The sequence below is a fragment of the Bison bison genome, unplaced genomic scaffold, assembly GCF_000754665.1.
Source record: "Bison bison bison isolate TAMUID 2011002044 unplaced genomic scaffold, Bison_UMD1.0 scf7180017864484, whole genome shotgun sequence".
NCBI lineage: Eukaryota > Metazoa > Chordata > Mammalia > Artiodactyla > Bovidae > Bison > Bison bison.
Genome location: NW_011495044.1, coordinates 2835466 through 2851142, shown reverse-complemented (window position 1 = coordinate 2851142; position 15677 = coordinate 2835466). Strand labels below are relative to the sequence as shown.

Here is a 15677-nt window from a genome sequence, read left to right as displayed (position 1 = left end):
CGCAGCCGCCCACCCGGTCGTTCCCCGCGCCTCTGCCCGCGGACACCTCGCCCAAGAAGGGCCACGACAACATGGAATCGCAGCTCGCTATTTCACTTGCCCGTGGCGGCCGCCGGCAAAAAACAATAAATAAAATGCGAGGCAACCATCAGCCGAATAAAAATCCAGAGTCCCCTACCTTCGGCCTTGGGATGGCACACTGGTCCTGTGTTCTCTGACCCACGGATCCAGCCCCTTCTTCATGAATTATTCCGGTCAGTCAGGATTTTGTGCATTTTTTTCCTGAACACCTGTTTCAAGTAAGGGGTAAAGACCTTATTGAAAGAATTGTCCTTAAAAAATAAGCTGTGCACACATATGTCCATCCAGGCATGCATGCGTGTTTGTATACACACATATGCACACGAAATATACATGTACATTGAAGCACCAAACTAGGCAGTTGGATAATGGGAGAGTCGGCTGGTTGTGAGCATGCTCGCGCCGGGAACAGATCCACCCTCTGTTATTCCTCTGAATAAATATAAATCACGATCAGAAACCCAAACAGCAGCATCCCTCTTGAATTCCTGCTGCTGAAAAACACAGAATAAACGCAGCCCAGAGACACGGCATCTAATCAGCAGCTGTTTTCTGAATCCAGAGCCAACCCCTGCCTACCCTGTCTTTTCCACTATGAGTTCAGACCTTTTTTGAAAGGGGTTTTAACCTTTTAAAGATACAGTACACCAATTATCACTTCTGAATAGCTGTCACTCCAAGAGCAGGAAGCCAGTCCCATGCCTAAAGCCACAGGGCAGGCTTGCACGCAGAGATAATGATTCCATTCATTGGTGCCTTTTTACAAACATACAAACATATATACATACACACACAGAGAACTAGCAAAGGCAAGCCATAAAACTAGACACATAGTTGTTGCAGTGAGGAGTTCCTCAGTGACTAATCATGTTATGTAAACACTACCATCCTTCACTTCGGAACACACACGTTCATGGGGTGAGACAGTTCCAGGGACACTTGTCAGCATGAGTGTCACCCCTCAGAAGCCCCTACCTGCTGGGAAAGGACCAGGAAGCCTGGCAGGGCAGCTGAAGGAAGTGGGGGGCCCTGCCAGCTCAAAATTAACCACAGGGCACTGCCACGTCCTCAAATTAAAGAAACCTCTAGCACTACTTATAATGTAATCTAGAACCAGATCTTGTTCCAACACACATTTTTTTTTTCCAACCAGAATCTGAAATCAGAACCACAACCTGAACCTCCACCATCTCTAAGATCCAGATGTAAGTCCTTCTTCAAGATTTTGTTAACAAGAGGGTTTTGTTTGGTTGTTGGGTTTTTGTTTCTTTTTTTTTTTTTCACCAGGGCTAGATTAAGATGAAGATAGAAAAATGGGTGCTGGGGATTGAGGATAAACAACCCCCACCCTGCCCTAATTCTTTTTTTTTTTTTTTAATTAAGTACTTTAGCCACCCAGGTGGTGTTTATTAGTCCAGTTTTGCTTTGGCTTTTAAAGAAGCAGCACTGAGAAGAAACCAAAACTCCCCACCTCATGTATGTTTGGAAGGAAGGAAAATGCCTTTTACAGTTTCTTTTTCACCCCAAGAACCCCAGGGCTTCAGAATGGCGCTGGCTGTTGGTCCCTTGGTTCCCGCCCAGCAGCAACAACACTAGTAGCTTACCTGAAAAGCCACCCCGATGTCCCCACAGCCACTCCTGGCCAGTCCCTCTGGCCCTGGCCTCAGAGCCCACCCTCCCTGGGCAAAGCACTAAAACCAATGCACTGTCACCCTCTCACCTCATCACAGCCACTGCCTGCACTGCCTGCTCCCAGACACACACGCACGCGCACGCACACACACACACACACACACACACACACACACACACACTCCCTTCTCTCCCAGCTTCCAGGGCTCTTTAGCAGAAAATTATCATATTTCATGTGTCATCACCCAAGCTAGCTGGGCCTTTCACTGATTGGCTGGGCACCCGCAGCCGGAAATGTCAACAGCCACACAGCTTGGAACTGACTCTCCCGCGGCCACCCCAGACCTGAGCCCAGGAGGCTCCGTGACAAGGCGAAGACCTCCCACCGGGAGCCTGTCACTCTTCTCCCTGATCTGCCTCAGGCCCTCTCCTCCCTGCTGGTCTCCCTACACCCCCCTGGGGGAGGGGACCTCCAGGGGATGTGGATCCAGTCTCTCCAGCCAGGCTAGGAGCTGAACTGCAGGGAGGAAGGGAGCCACTGAAATTCCTGTTCTTCCCAGCAGGAAGATGTCTCCATTTGGTTTTAAAAATTTAGAGAAAGTGTTCCTGATAAAAAACTATCTCTCCTCACACTGAAAAAGAAAGCTTATCAGTAAGGCTTGGTGAAAACAAGATTGTTTATCCTCAGCAGTTTATCTGTTGCTGCTCTTTATCCCACACCTAATATCACATGCACTAAGGTATCATAACCATAATATCCCAAGGGAAACCGGAAGACAATTTAGTCCATCCTCTTCCCTTAAATAGAACAGCTCTTAACCCTCCAGGAAAACTCACCAGAAAAAGAGGCTTCCTGACTTGGCTACCCAATGCTTTGTGATGCCACACAAGTGTTTCAGAGTTAACTGGTCTTTGTAGTGACCAACCTGAGTCATTTTGACTGTAATTGAAGCATAGTCTCTCCGGCTGTATCTTTAGCAGGTTCAGTGTGACTCACCATTTCAGTCTCACCTCACTGTGTTCTCCTGGTTAAATTAAACTCCATCTCTCTGGACTGTGGTGTAAAAGTTGTTTCTCAAACCTTTAATTATGCTGCTTTGTTCTTTAGACTTCAGAGACAAGCCTCCCAGAGCTGATGTAGTTCAAAGCTTATTCCATTAAGCCGTGCATGTGATGCTTCACTCGTGTGGGCTGTTTCTACTCTGGAGTTTTGGGTTTGGGGGAGAGAAAATTGGGCTCAGACATTTACGCCTTCCTTCTCTCCAAAAACAAAACAAAACAAAACCAAACCCCACATGTACATGACTGAAACAATAGTGGCTGTGCTGGGACCCAGAGAAAGATGCCATCAACAAAGCCAACATTTTGAAGAATATGGGGAAGATATGAAGTGGATGAGACATCTGTTAGGAAAGGCTGATTAGTGCTGATAAGTCCACGCATGATTCTGCCTAGGCCCCTTAAGAAGAAAGTACACAGACTTCCAGAAAAGGGTCCTGGAAAACCCCAAGCTCAGAGGATCAAAGGTCACATGAGGGTCACAGGCATCAGCTCAGAGGCAAATGAAAGGACGTTAGGAACTAGGAAGATTCTCTCCACACAGAACAGCAATTATTCCCTAACATCTTTGGAAAGTGGGAAGTTTGTCCCTAATACAGGAAAAAGTCAAAGTCTCAATAGGGATAGCACCCCATTTTATTTAGGTATCCCACACATACACACGCACATACACACACACACACACACACATACACAAAGATGAAGAAGACAGAAAAAACAAAAGAAGAAAAATCTTTATAATCAAATAAGACACAAGTCATAACAGAGAAATCCAGAACAGCCTATATTAGTCTAATAGAAGTACTGGAAGGAGATGACATCATTAAGAAAGGGGAAAAGCAACAATCAAGGGAGAAATAGAAGAACATTTCCTCGAGCTGATGAGACTGGAGGCCTTAGATCATATGGGTCTGAGTGCTGAGTAGCAGGATTACTGAAAGAATACACAATTCTAGATGCAGTCTCTGACTCCAAGAACAAAGGGAAACAACTACAGGCTTCCTGATAGAGGAGAAAAATCAGGTTGCTTAGAAGGAAAGAAAATCAGGCTGACAGCATACCTCACATCTGCAACACGAGGCTAAAAGACAGTGGCACGATTTTTATAAAATTCTCAGGAAATCTTACTGAAACTCAAGAATTCAACCATCTGCCAAATTATAATTTCTCTCACATGTGATGACAAAAGAAAGGCATGTTCAAAGACACAGAAATATCTTTATTCAATTTAAAAAAAAGATTACTTGAAGATCTGTTCCAGACAATGGAAAAAATAAGCCAGAATAATAAACTCAAGAAAAAAGATATATAAGAAAATGTAATGAATAAAGCCAATAAAATGTATGGTTGAGTACAAATACAATTGATCATGTGGTAGTAAAGTTTAATTTACTTGTTAACATAAGATAGGTAGAAAGAGAGGACTAGAGAAAAAAATCAAGAAGTCTGGAATTAAATTTCCATATGATTTCATCCAAAATACTGGAAAATCTCAATGGAGATGGGTAAGTAAAATCACTAGAATAAAAAAATAGGGTGGGAGGATCATTATGGAAGGCAATCACAACTCCATTTATCATCACCTCTCTTCCCAAGACCACATTAAAATGTAATAAAGAATTTTTTAAGTTCAAATACACAACGAGAAAGAAAACAGTAGAAGAGCCATTAGCCAAGAAAACTGAAAAAGAAGAATAGAGAGGAACTGAATTTATCAGCTATGAGTATCTACTTAAATGCTACAATAAATAAAATAATATAGCACAATTGCAGAAACCTAAAAATGGATGATGGAATTGAATAAAGTTAAGAAACAGCTTCAAGTATAGTGTTTGCTATGTGATAGGTGATAAAAACTGAATTTCAAATCAATGGGAGGAAAAAATGTATTGCCCAATAAACAGTGTCAGTGTGGTGTTCGGTATTGCTTCTAACTCATACCTTATACAAACTATATTCTATTTCCACACATACACACACACAAAATACTGCAAGGAAAAACAGGTGCTACGACTGACCAATAAATCATGGAACGTTATAAAGTTGCTGGGTTTTTTTTCCCTAATAGTGGAAAGAATAGAAAAATAGTGGTTATTCAGTCTATTTAAATACCATTGTGGTAGGTTACATAACGGCCCCCCAGAGACATTCACTTATGGAAACTGAATATCACCTTATATGGTGAAGATGTGTCTAATTGGAGACTCTTGAGATGGGAAGTTTATCCTGGATTATCTGCTGCTACTGCTGCTAAGTCACTTCAGTCGTGTCCAACTTTATGCAACCCCATAGATGGCAGCCCACCAGGCTCCCCTGTCCCTGGGATTCTCCAGGCAAGAACACTGAGTGGGTTGCCATTTCCTTCTCCAATGCATGAAAGTGAAAAGTGAAAGTGAAGTCGCTCAGTCGTATCCAACTCCTTAGCAACCCCATGGACTGCAGCCCACCAGGCTCCTCCATCCATTGGATTTTCAGGCAAGAGTACTGGAGTGGGGTGCCATTGCCTGGGAAGGTACTAAATATAATCAGAGTAACCTTATAAGATGTGGGCTGAAAAAGGAAACAATAATCAAAACAAAAAGACAACCTACAGATGGGGAAGAAATGTTTGCAAATGTCATGACCAATAAGCGATTAGTCTCTAAAATGTACAAACAGTTTATGACACTTAACAGCATCAAAACAGCCCACTCAAAAAATGGGCAGAACTGAATAGAAATTTCTCCAACGAGGACATATAAATGGCCAAAGACACAAAAGATGTTCAACATTGCTAATTACTAGAGAAACGCAAATCAAAACTACAATGAGATTATCACCTCACACCAGTCAGAACGGCTATCATCAAAAAATCCACAACAAAAGCTGGAGAACATGTGGAGAGAAGGGAATCCTCCTGCACTGTTGGTACAGCCACTATAGAGAACAGTATGGAGGTTCCTTAAAAAACTAAAACCAGACCTACCATATGACAATTCAATCCCACTCCCGAGCATATATCCAGAAAAAAAAAACATGATCAGAAAGGATACATGCACCCCAATATTCACTGCAGCACTCTTTACAATAGCCGAGACATGAAAGCAACTTAAGTGTCCATCAACAGAGGAATGGATAAAGAAGATGTGGTACATATATACAATGGGCTATTACTCAACCATTAAAAAGAATGAAATAATGCCAACTGCAGCAACATGGATGCACCTACAGAGTGTCATACTGTAATGAAGTAAGGCAGGAAGAGAAGGAAAAACATCATATGGCATTCCTTATATATGGAATCTGAAAAGAAATGACAAAATGAACCTACTTACAAAACAGAAAAGAGACCCACAGACTTAGAAAACGAGCTTATGGTTTCTGGCTAGGGAGGATAGTTAGGGAGTTTGGGATGGACATGTCCACACTGCTGTATTCAAAATGGATAAGCAAAAAGGGCCTCCTGTACAGCACATAGAACTCTGCTCTATGTTATGTGACAGTCTGGATGGGAGGGGGGTTTGAGAGAGAATGGATACACGTTTATGTATGGCTGAGTTTCTTTACTGAAACTACCACAACATTGTTAATTGGCTATACTTCACTATAACGTGGCTTCCCCGGTGGCTCAGACGGTAAAGAAGTCACCTGCAATGCGGGAGACCCGGATTCGATTCCTGGGTTGGGAAGACCCCCTGGAGGAGGGTATGGCAACCTACTCCAGCATTCTTGCCTGGAGAATCCCCATGGACAGAGGAGTCTGGTGGGCTACAGTCCATGGGGTCGCAAAGAGGCAGACAGGACTGAGTGACTAAGTGCACACACACACAACACAACATAAAAAGTTTAAAGTTTGAAAACATAAATAAAGCACATGAATAATAAAAAAAGGAAAGGAAAAGAGAGAGGGAGGCAGAAGGCAGAGAGGAGAAGGAAATGTGACCACAGAGGCCAAGATTGGCATGATGCAGCTACAGACCAAGGAAACCAGAAGCACCAGAAGCTGAAAGAGGCAAGGAACAGATCCTCCCTTAGAGGCTCTGGAGGAAGCACAGCCCTGCTGACACCTTGATCTTAGCCCAGTGAAACTGATTGCATATTTCTGGACTCCAGAATTCTAAGGAAATAAAATATTGTTTTAAGCCCCAAAGTCTGTGGTCATTTGTTATAGAAGCCATAATAAACTAATACTGGTGATTAGTATCCACCATTAGTATCCACCGTCCACCAAAAACATCATCCACCATGATGAGAGACAGTACTTCCTAGGGATTACAATAATTATGATTACCAGCAACAATACTTACTGTGTGCCTGGCACTGTTAAATTATATACAGATCTAACCTCATTTAATTCACATGCAAGGTGGCAATAGAGAGTTGAAGTTAATATGGCTCCACCACGTGGTAGCATGCATGTCCGGGCAAGCTGTATAAACTTCTAAGGCTGCTTTGTCTCATCCATAAAGTAGAGGTGGTACCTAACTGTCGGGGTTGTTGAGGATAAAGTGAAACTATCTATGTAAAGGGCTTAGAACACTGCCTGGCAATAAAGACTCCACAAATAATAATTAATAATGGGAAAGTTCTTCCTTATGCCAGGCAGCAGTCTGTCTCCCAGAGCATCTCTCATTGATTCTAGTTCTTCCCTTTGGATACTTATAGAACAAAAGTCTCTCCAAACCACCTGACTGTCAATCAAATATCTAAAGCCAATGATCATCTCATTAAGAGTCTCAGCTTTGGGAACTTCCCTGGTGGTCTACACTCCCACTGCAGGGGGCCCATGTTTGGTCCACTGGATCCCACATGCCACAACTAACAGACCTCACATGCAACAACAAAGACTGAAGATCCTGTGTGCCAAAACTAAGTTCTGGTACAGCTAAATAAATAAATTAAAAAAAAAAAATTTTAAAAAGTCTCAGCTTCTCCAGACTGAAAGTAACCAATGCCTTCAATCACCGCTCTTGTGAATGCATCATAGTTCCTTTCTCATCCTGACCACCTCCTCTGGACATATTCTTGCATATCTTTAGATAAGATCCCAGACTTATCACCATTCTTGTTCTAGAACAGCAGCTGGGAAACTAGCCCTCAATGCAGGTTATATTTTTTAATAGTCTATGAGCTAAGAATGGTTTTTACATTTCTTAAGAATTGTAAAAAAAAAAAAAAAAAAGAATTTTCAATATGAACTATATATGGCCTGCAAAGTTGAAAATATTTATTGTGTGGCCTTTTTCAGAAAAAGTTTACCAATTCCTGTTCTAGAAGATCCTATACTTCTATCAATGCAATGTAAGATTACCCAAGACATTTGTGCAAACAAAAAAGCCTTTTGCACTCTTGTATCATACCAACTTAACTGTAAGGCTGCTAATTATTCAATCAGTACCCATTCTATCTCCCCTTCTTACCTAGTAATAAAAATCTTAGCTAGGAATATGGCTACCACTTTAATATTACATTTCCCAGTCTCCCTTGTCACAAGGTGCGACCAGGAGGCAAAGTTCTAGCCAATGGGATGTAACCAGACATGACCAGTGTAATTTTCCAGTCCTGCTCTTAAAGGGGAGGCTCATGCCCTTCCCATTCCCCTTTCCCACTGGGTGGAATGTGGATCTGACAGTCCTGTGATGAATTAGCAGAGCAACAACACAGAAGGATCAAGGGTCTCTGGTGCTGCCATTTTACCCAATACTGCTTATTCTCAGTCTGAGAGAGAAATAAACTTGTAGTTTACTTAAGCCATTGTTATTTTAGATCTTTGTGACAGCAAGCGAATCTATGCCCTAACCAATACAACTATCAATTTTAACTCCCGAGTGTTTTATGTATTTGTGGCCGCTAAGACACACATCTCCTCCACTCTCCAATCATGCAGTTAATTTTCTGGACACCATCGCAAGACCTTGCATCGACCTTGTAAGAATCGGTCTATCATTTTACCCTGACATCTGGGACCCAATTCTGTCATCCAAAGTAGCTACTGTCCTTTCTAATTTCATGTCATTTTTCAAGAAGCACTTTAGGTGTGGCACTCTAACTAAACACAGTGCTTATCAAAGTACATGATAAATGTTAAGTATAATGTAATGGAGAAGAGTGTGACCTCAGTTTGTGGGGGAAGAAAATAACAGATTAAACTAAGGTCAAATGAAGGAGAAGGTGTGGAGGATGGAGACAAGCAGCTATGAGGAGCTTACTGTGTTCCAGGCACTCTTCTGTGAACTTCCTCAGTGTTCAGTTCAGTTCAGTCTCTCAGTTGTGTTCGACTCTTTCAGACCCCATGAGAAACACTGAGCTGGAGTTGGTGATGGACAGGGAGGCCTAGTGTGCTGCGTTTCATGGGGTAGCAAAGAGTCGGATACGACTGAGTGACTGAACTGAACCCCAGCACACCAGGCCTCCCTGTCCATCACCAACTCCTGGAGTTTACCCAAACTCATGTCCTTTGAGTTGGTGATGCCATCCAACCATCTCATCCTCTGTTGTCCCCTTCTCCTCCTGCCCTCAATCTTTCTCACCATCAGAGTCTTTTCTAATCAGTCAGCTCTTTGCAACGGGTGGCCAAAGTAATGGAGTTTCAGCTTCAACATCAGTCCTTCCAATAAACACCCAGGACTGATCTCCTTTAGAATGGACTGGTTGGATCTCCTTGGAGTCCAAGGGACTCTCAAGAGTCTTCTCCAACACCATAGTTCAAAAGCATCAATTCTTCAGCACTCAGCTTTCTTCACAGTCCAACTCTCACATCCATACATGACCACTGGAAAAACCATAGCCTTGACTAGACGGACCTTTGTTGGCAAAGTAATGTCTCTGCTTTTTAATATGCTGTCTAGGTTGGTCATAACTTTCCTGCCAAGGAATAAGCATCTTTTAATTTCATGGCTGCAATCACCATCTGCCATGATTTTGGAGCCCCCCCAAAATAAAGTCAGCCACTGTTTCCACTGTTTCCCCATCTATTTGCCATGAAGTGATGGGACCAGATGCCATGATCTTCGTTTTCTGAATGTTGAGCTTTAAGCCAACCTTTTCACTCTCCTCTTTCACTTTCATCAAGAGGCTCTTTAGTTCTTCCTCACTTTCTGCCATAAGGGTGGTGTCATCTGTATATCTGAGGTTATTGATATTTCTCCCAGCAATCTTGATTCCAGCTTGTGCTTCTTCCAGCCCAGCGTTTCTCATGATGTACTCTGCATATAAGTTAAATAAGCAGGGTGACAATATACAGCCTTGATGTACTCCTTTTCCTATTTGGAACAAGTCTGTTGTTCCTTTTCTGATTTGGAACCAGTCTGTTGCTTCCTAACCTGCATATAGGTTTCTCAAGGGGCAGGTCAGGTGGTCTGGTATTCCCATCTCTTTCAGAATTGTCCACAGTTTATTGTGATCCACATAGTCAAAGGCTTTGGCTTTGGCATAGTAAATAAAATACAAATCGATGTTTTTCTGGAACTGTCTTGCTTTTTCAATGATCCAGCATTATCTCATTTATTAAATATTTCACTCATTCATTCATTCACTCATTCATTTTTAAAGCACTAATTTTAATTTTTTGAAACAGTAACTACTAATACCCCAGTTGGGGCAGAAAACTATTACCCATAAACACTGATGAAAACAGAGCCCATCCAAAGCTCTCTTTATCTAAGACCATGGGCACCCACCCTCTTTGGACACCTGAAGAGTTTATTGCTGGCTTTCCTTGCAAGATTTAGAGTCAAAGATAAAAATATCCCAAGCACCAAACTCAGGAACTGCTCAGTGTAGAACAGTGGACAGTATTTTCAGAAACCTCTGCCATTTTAAGACAGGTGAGAAGTAAGTACCTGTTGGCCTTCTACAAAGCAGGATGGCAGAAAGAGTGTGTAGGCTCTGAGTAATGTCAGACTATACGGATTCAAACCCTCTGGGTTTGAGCCAACTGCTTAATCCTTTCCTGCCTCAGGTTTCCTTATCTGCAAAATGGGGACATGTTATTCTTACCAAACCATCTCCAAGGCAGATTTCCACCCCCTTTTTTGCAGATGATGAATATGATCATGAGTATGTCCTTGTCCGAAAGTAATCATCCAGTAAAATGTCAGCATGAGGCTTATACCTTAGGTCTTTTTGATTCCCACCTCATGCCCATATGATCAAAGAGAAAGATAGAAAATAAAGTTACTGAATCATGCTGAAAAAGATGACCTGCCCACCAGAGGGAAGGTCAGAAAACTCTTAATGTGGTACTTGAGATGAGAGACAACTGAGGATAATGAGGTTTTCTTCTAACTTCCTTCAGAGCTTCCATCACTTAGGGTGGAACAACACCCTAGAATGGTGTTTAAAAAACAGAGTGCTGGCTCAAGACCCAATCCTTTTTGACAGTCATTCACCCTGTCTTGGATCTTGGTAGGGTGGTTTCCAATACATAAAAAACCAGCCAAGGTCAATGTGTATCTCCTTTCTTGCTTCTGGTTACCTAAAAGTGCATTTTTCAGAATCTAAAGGCACACACAGGCAAAACAAACAAACCTTAGGGCACTGGTTCTTAACCTTTCTTTTACCTCTTATACCTAAGATATAAGAGGCACCATCTGGGACTTCAGTAACCAGGGAAGAAGATCGGAAAAGTTTCTAGTGCGAAAGGAGTGTAGTATAACACAAAACAAACTTCTCAGACCTGGTGAGACCCTACTGTGGGCAGCCAGTGACGTGGCATCCAGGTGCCCCAAATGGGTACTCTGAGTGCCAACTCGCACTGAGACAGACCTCACAGCTCCCATTCCATGTGACCACCTGGCTTCTGTTTGCATATCCTGGCAACATCAACTCTACATGTGTGTACCGGGTACAGGGTGGGGGAAAGGCTGTCTTTCAGCAACTCACAGCCCACCTAAGAATGCCGCAAGAACAAACAAGGGAAAGTCATAATAAAAAGCAAGTCAGAGTCTACAACCCCACTTTGAAACTTTGGAAATGGTCTTGCTACTCCTTAACACTGTCACCCACTAATTTTAGCATCCTTCAGGTGAGCTATCTACAACACTGACTATGGTTCTAATGGGATTTTCTATTCCCCTCATCCCTCTATACTTAATTGGAATTCTTCTGTAAGGAAGAGTTGTCCTTTCTACCTATAAAATAAAAGCTCATCCAACTTTTATTTTTATCAAATATGGACTCATGGATAGTTATTTTATTCTTTGAGTTATGACCAAATTTTTAAATTTTATTTCAGCTAAAATTGTCTCAACTTTGGCCATTGGGAGCTGTTTTATGTTGGTTCCTGTATTTGACACAATCCTGCTGTGGTTTTTTTGCTGTTGATTAGCACCACAAGATGCTCCACAATCATCTTGTATTTTCCCTGCTCAGTCCTGGAGTTTATTTTTCCAAGAAGAAACTTGGATATCCTCTTCTTGGATAATGGCATTTAGAAACCGAGACTTGAGCACTGAGTGTGCTCACTGCTACCAGAATGCATTGTTTCTAGGCCATCTTAGTGGTTGTCAGTCTGGCTAGAGGTTTATTAATTTCATTTATCTTTTCAAAGAACCAGCTTTTGGTTTGATTAATAATTCTGAATTGCTTTTCTGTTTTCAATTCATTGATTGCTGAACTTATTTTTATTATTTCCCTCCTTCTGATGGCTTTAGTTTTAATTTTTTCTTATTTCTCTAGTGTTGCTTTTTTTAAGACAGATATTTCTATTACTAATTGGAGACCTCTCTTCTTTTCTAATATAAATCATTTAACACTATCATTTCCCACCTAAGCACTGTTCAGCTGCATCTCACAAATTTGACAAGTTATATTTTCTTTTCATTCAGTTCAAAATATTTTTAATTATTCTTCTTTGATACATAGGATATTTAGACCGATGTTTTTTGTTTTTCATATATTGGGGGATTTTCCAGACATATTTCTATTTTGATTTCTGGTTTAATTCCACTATGGTTCATGAACAAACTTTCTGAAATTACTATTCTTTTAAAGTTGTTAAGGTCTGTTTCATGACCCAAAATATAGTATCCCATGGTGAATATTCCATGTGCACTCCAGAAAGATGTGTTGTTGGGTAGTGTTATATGTCAATTAGGTCAAGTTGCTTGATGATGCTGTTCAGATCAATATACTTTTATTGATATTCTTCCCATTTATGCCATAATTAGCTAAGGAAAAAAGCACTGAAGTTTTCATGTTTAACTGTGAACTTGTCTAACTTGCTTTTCGATTCTATCAGCATTTGCATTATGTGCTTCAGAACTCTGTTGTAAAGTACATGCATATTTAGGGTTCCTACTTCTTGGAAAATTGGGGCCTTTACAATAATTTAATGTCCCTCTTTATCCCTGAGAATAGTCCTTGTTCTGGAGTTTACTTTGTCTGATATTACCGGAACAACTCCAGCTTTATCTTAGTTAGCCCTTTTCTATCCTCTTACTTTTAACCTGTCTTTATATTTGAAGTGAGTTTCTTATAGACAGTGTATAGTTTGTTCTTGCTTTTTTTATCCAATTTGACAATCCCTGTCTTCTAACAAGTGTGTTTAGACCATTCATACTCAATGATTTTTATATGGTTGGATAAAAACCTGTTTTGTTGTTTCTTTCTTTCTTTTATCTGTTCTTTCTTCTTTTCTTTTTCTGCATTCTTTCATTTGGCTGGTTTAAGGGTAGAATAAGGGAGGAAACACTGCCTGTTGTTCTGATTAAGACTTAGTCTTAGACAAGCACTGCATCACTGAGCCTTCTCAGTGATCCCACCCTTTCTCTGGGTTACTTCTGAATCCAGCATTTATACCTGCTCTTTTTCCAGGGGTCAAGAGTTGTTTTCCTGTGCCCTTGCTCCAGAAATGACAGGATTTCATCTGTACCCTAAGGGTAATAGTGTCCATCCCCTTACACACACACACACACACACACACACCACAATTTAAGGCTTTTGTTCACAGGAAAGAAGGGTCCAGGCAGTTTTCTTTCCCTCCCACGGCAGCTTTGCTCCCTGTGCAGCACAAGGGAGACTTTCTGTAGATGTTCCAAATCATTTCAGGGAGCTCATGGTGGGATTCATGGGAAAATGCCTGTAAGAAGGTATGCCCCCCTTTATTTGTGACCCCTAGATTCATCTTCTCTTGCCAGTGTGCACTCAGCCAGACTCCACCTACTCAACCCTAGTTGAATTCTTACAAGGGTCTAGCTGCTTCTTGCCCAGGTAAATCAGGGCTTATGTTTTATTTTTCCCTGCAGATACCTGTCTCTTCCTAAATTCTGGTTTCCCAGCAACCTCAATACTTCAATATGTTCAAGAAAGGATATGAATCTGCTGTTGGTCCATTTTTTTCACATTGTAAGTTTGGAAGTAATTCTCTTTCTAGCTCTCTACATCTTTGAGTATAAACCATAATCCATAGGGTTGCTGAGGGTCGGACACAACTGAGCGACTTCACTTTCACTTTTCACTTTCATGCATTGGAGAAGGAAATGGCAACCCACTCCAGTGTTCTTGCCTGGAGAAGCCCAGGGAGGGGGGAGCCTGGTGGGCTGCCGTCTATGGGGTCGCACAGAGTCGGACACGACTGAAGCGACTTAGCAGCAGCAATGGAACAATACAATTAGAGATCACTTATGACAAGCCAGAGATAATACAAGATTTTTCTCATTTCATCATCACAAAACTCAAGGAGAGAAATGGAACTCGGAGGGATTAAGAAAGTTGTCCAATACACAGGGCTAGTATGTGCTAGAACCAGAATTCAAACCCAGGTCATACTTAAAAGATCTTGCTTTTAGCTTCTGAGTGAGACTGCCTTAGAATGATACTAGTTAAGATTTTGTGTGGCCCACTGAGTATTTCCTTCTCGACGAAAAGTTTGGAAGACATCCACCCTAGCATAAAAACACGAAAGCAGCAGAAATGCCATACAGGCTAACAGCAGTTGTCCAATCAGAAAGTTACTCTGTTTCAGAATGGTAATAAGGGATCAGTTTTTGAGAGAGGATGACAACTGACCTTTATGCAGTTAGTTTGAAAGGAGGGTACAACTGTCCTCCACATTTTTCGAATTTCTCCCTGGCCACCTCTTTATTCATGTGTGTGTGTGTGTATTGAATATTCTTCTCTTCCACATGACACTGCATTACAATGCTGTCATCAGTAATTTACTTCCAGTCTTCTTGAAATTATATTTATCTATCTCAACCACAACTATCTCTTAAGAATAAAGAGCTCAAAAACAAATAAAATACACAAAAATTTTAACTAAAAATCAATTGGTTCATTCAACAATAAAAATAAAGAATAAAGTGGCTTCCCTGGTGGTCCAGTGGCTAAGAATCCCTCCTGCAAGGCAAGGGACACCCTTTCAATCCCTGATCTAGGAAGATCCCACATGCTGCAGAGCAAATAAGCCCATGCTCCACAACTACTGAGCCCACATGCCGCAACTACCGAAGCCTGCATGCCTAGAGCCTGTGCTCTGCAACAAGAAAAGCCGCCACAACAAAGCCTGAACAGCTCAAACAAGTGTAGCCCCTGCTGACCTCTGGAGAAAGCCTGGATGCAGCAACGAAGTCCACCACAGTCAAAAAATAAAATAAATAGATTATTTTTTAATGTATAAAAAAATAAAGAATAAAGAACTCTTTATGAGACATCTACCATCCAAAGCCTTTGACTGTGTAGATCACAATAAACTGTGGAAAATTCTTCAAGAGATGGGAATACCAGACCACCTGACCTGCCTCTTGAGAAATTTGTATGCAGGTCAAGAAGCAACAGTTAGAACTGGACATGGAACAATAGACTGGTTCCAAATAGGAAAAGGAGTACATCAAGGCTGTATATTGTCACTCTGCTTATTTAACTTATATGCAGAGTACATCATGAGAAACCCTGGGCTGGAAGAAGCACAAGCTGGAATCAAGACT

The 15677-nt window shown here is 41.4% G+C and overlaps 1 protein-coding gene across 2 annotated transcripts in view; it reads right to left on the bottom strand.

Annotated features, from left to right (window-relative positions):
* HIVEP3 (human immunodeficiency virus type I enhancer binding protein 3) overlaps positions 1–1828 on the bottom strand; it is a 441341-nt gene extending 439513 nt beyond the window's left edge. For both annotated transcript variants that reach the window (XM_010862673.1, XM_010862672.1), the window contains exons 1-2: positions 1686–1828; positions 179–290 (exon numbers count right to left, since the gene is read on the bottom strand). The gene's annotated coding sequence lies outside the window, so the exon portion shown is untranslated. The remainder of the gene's footprint in view (positions 1–178; positions 291–1685) is intronic.
* Between the last annotated feature and the right edge of the window lie 13849 nt (positions 1829–15677).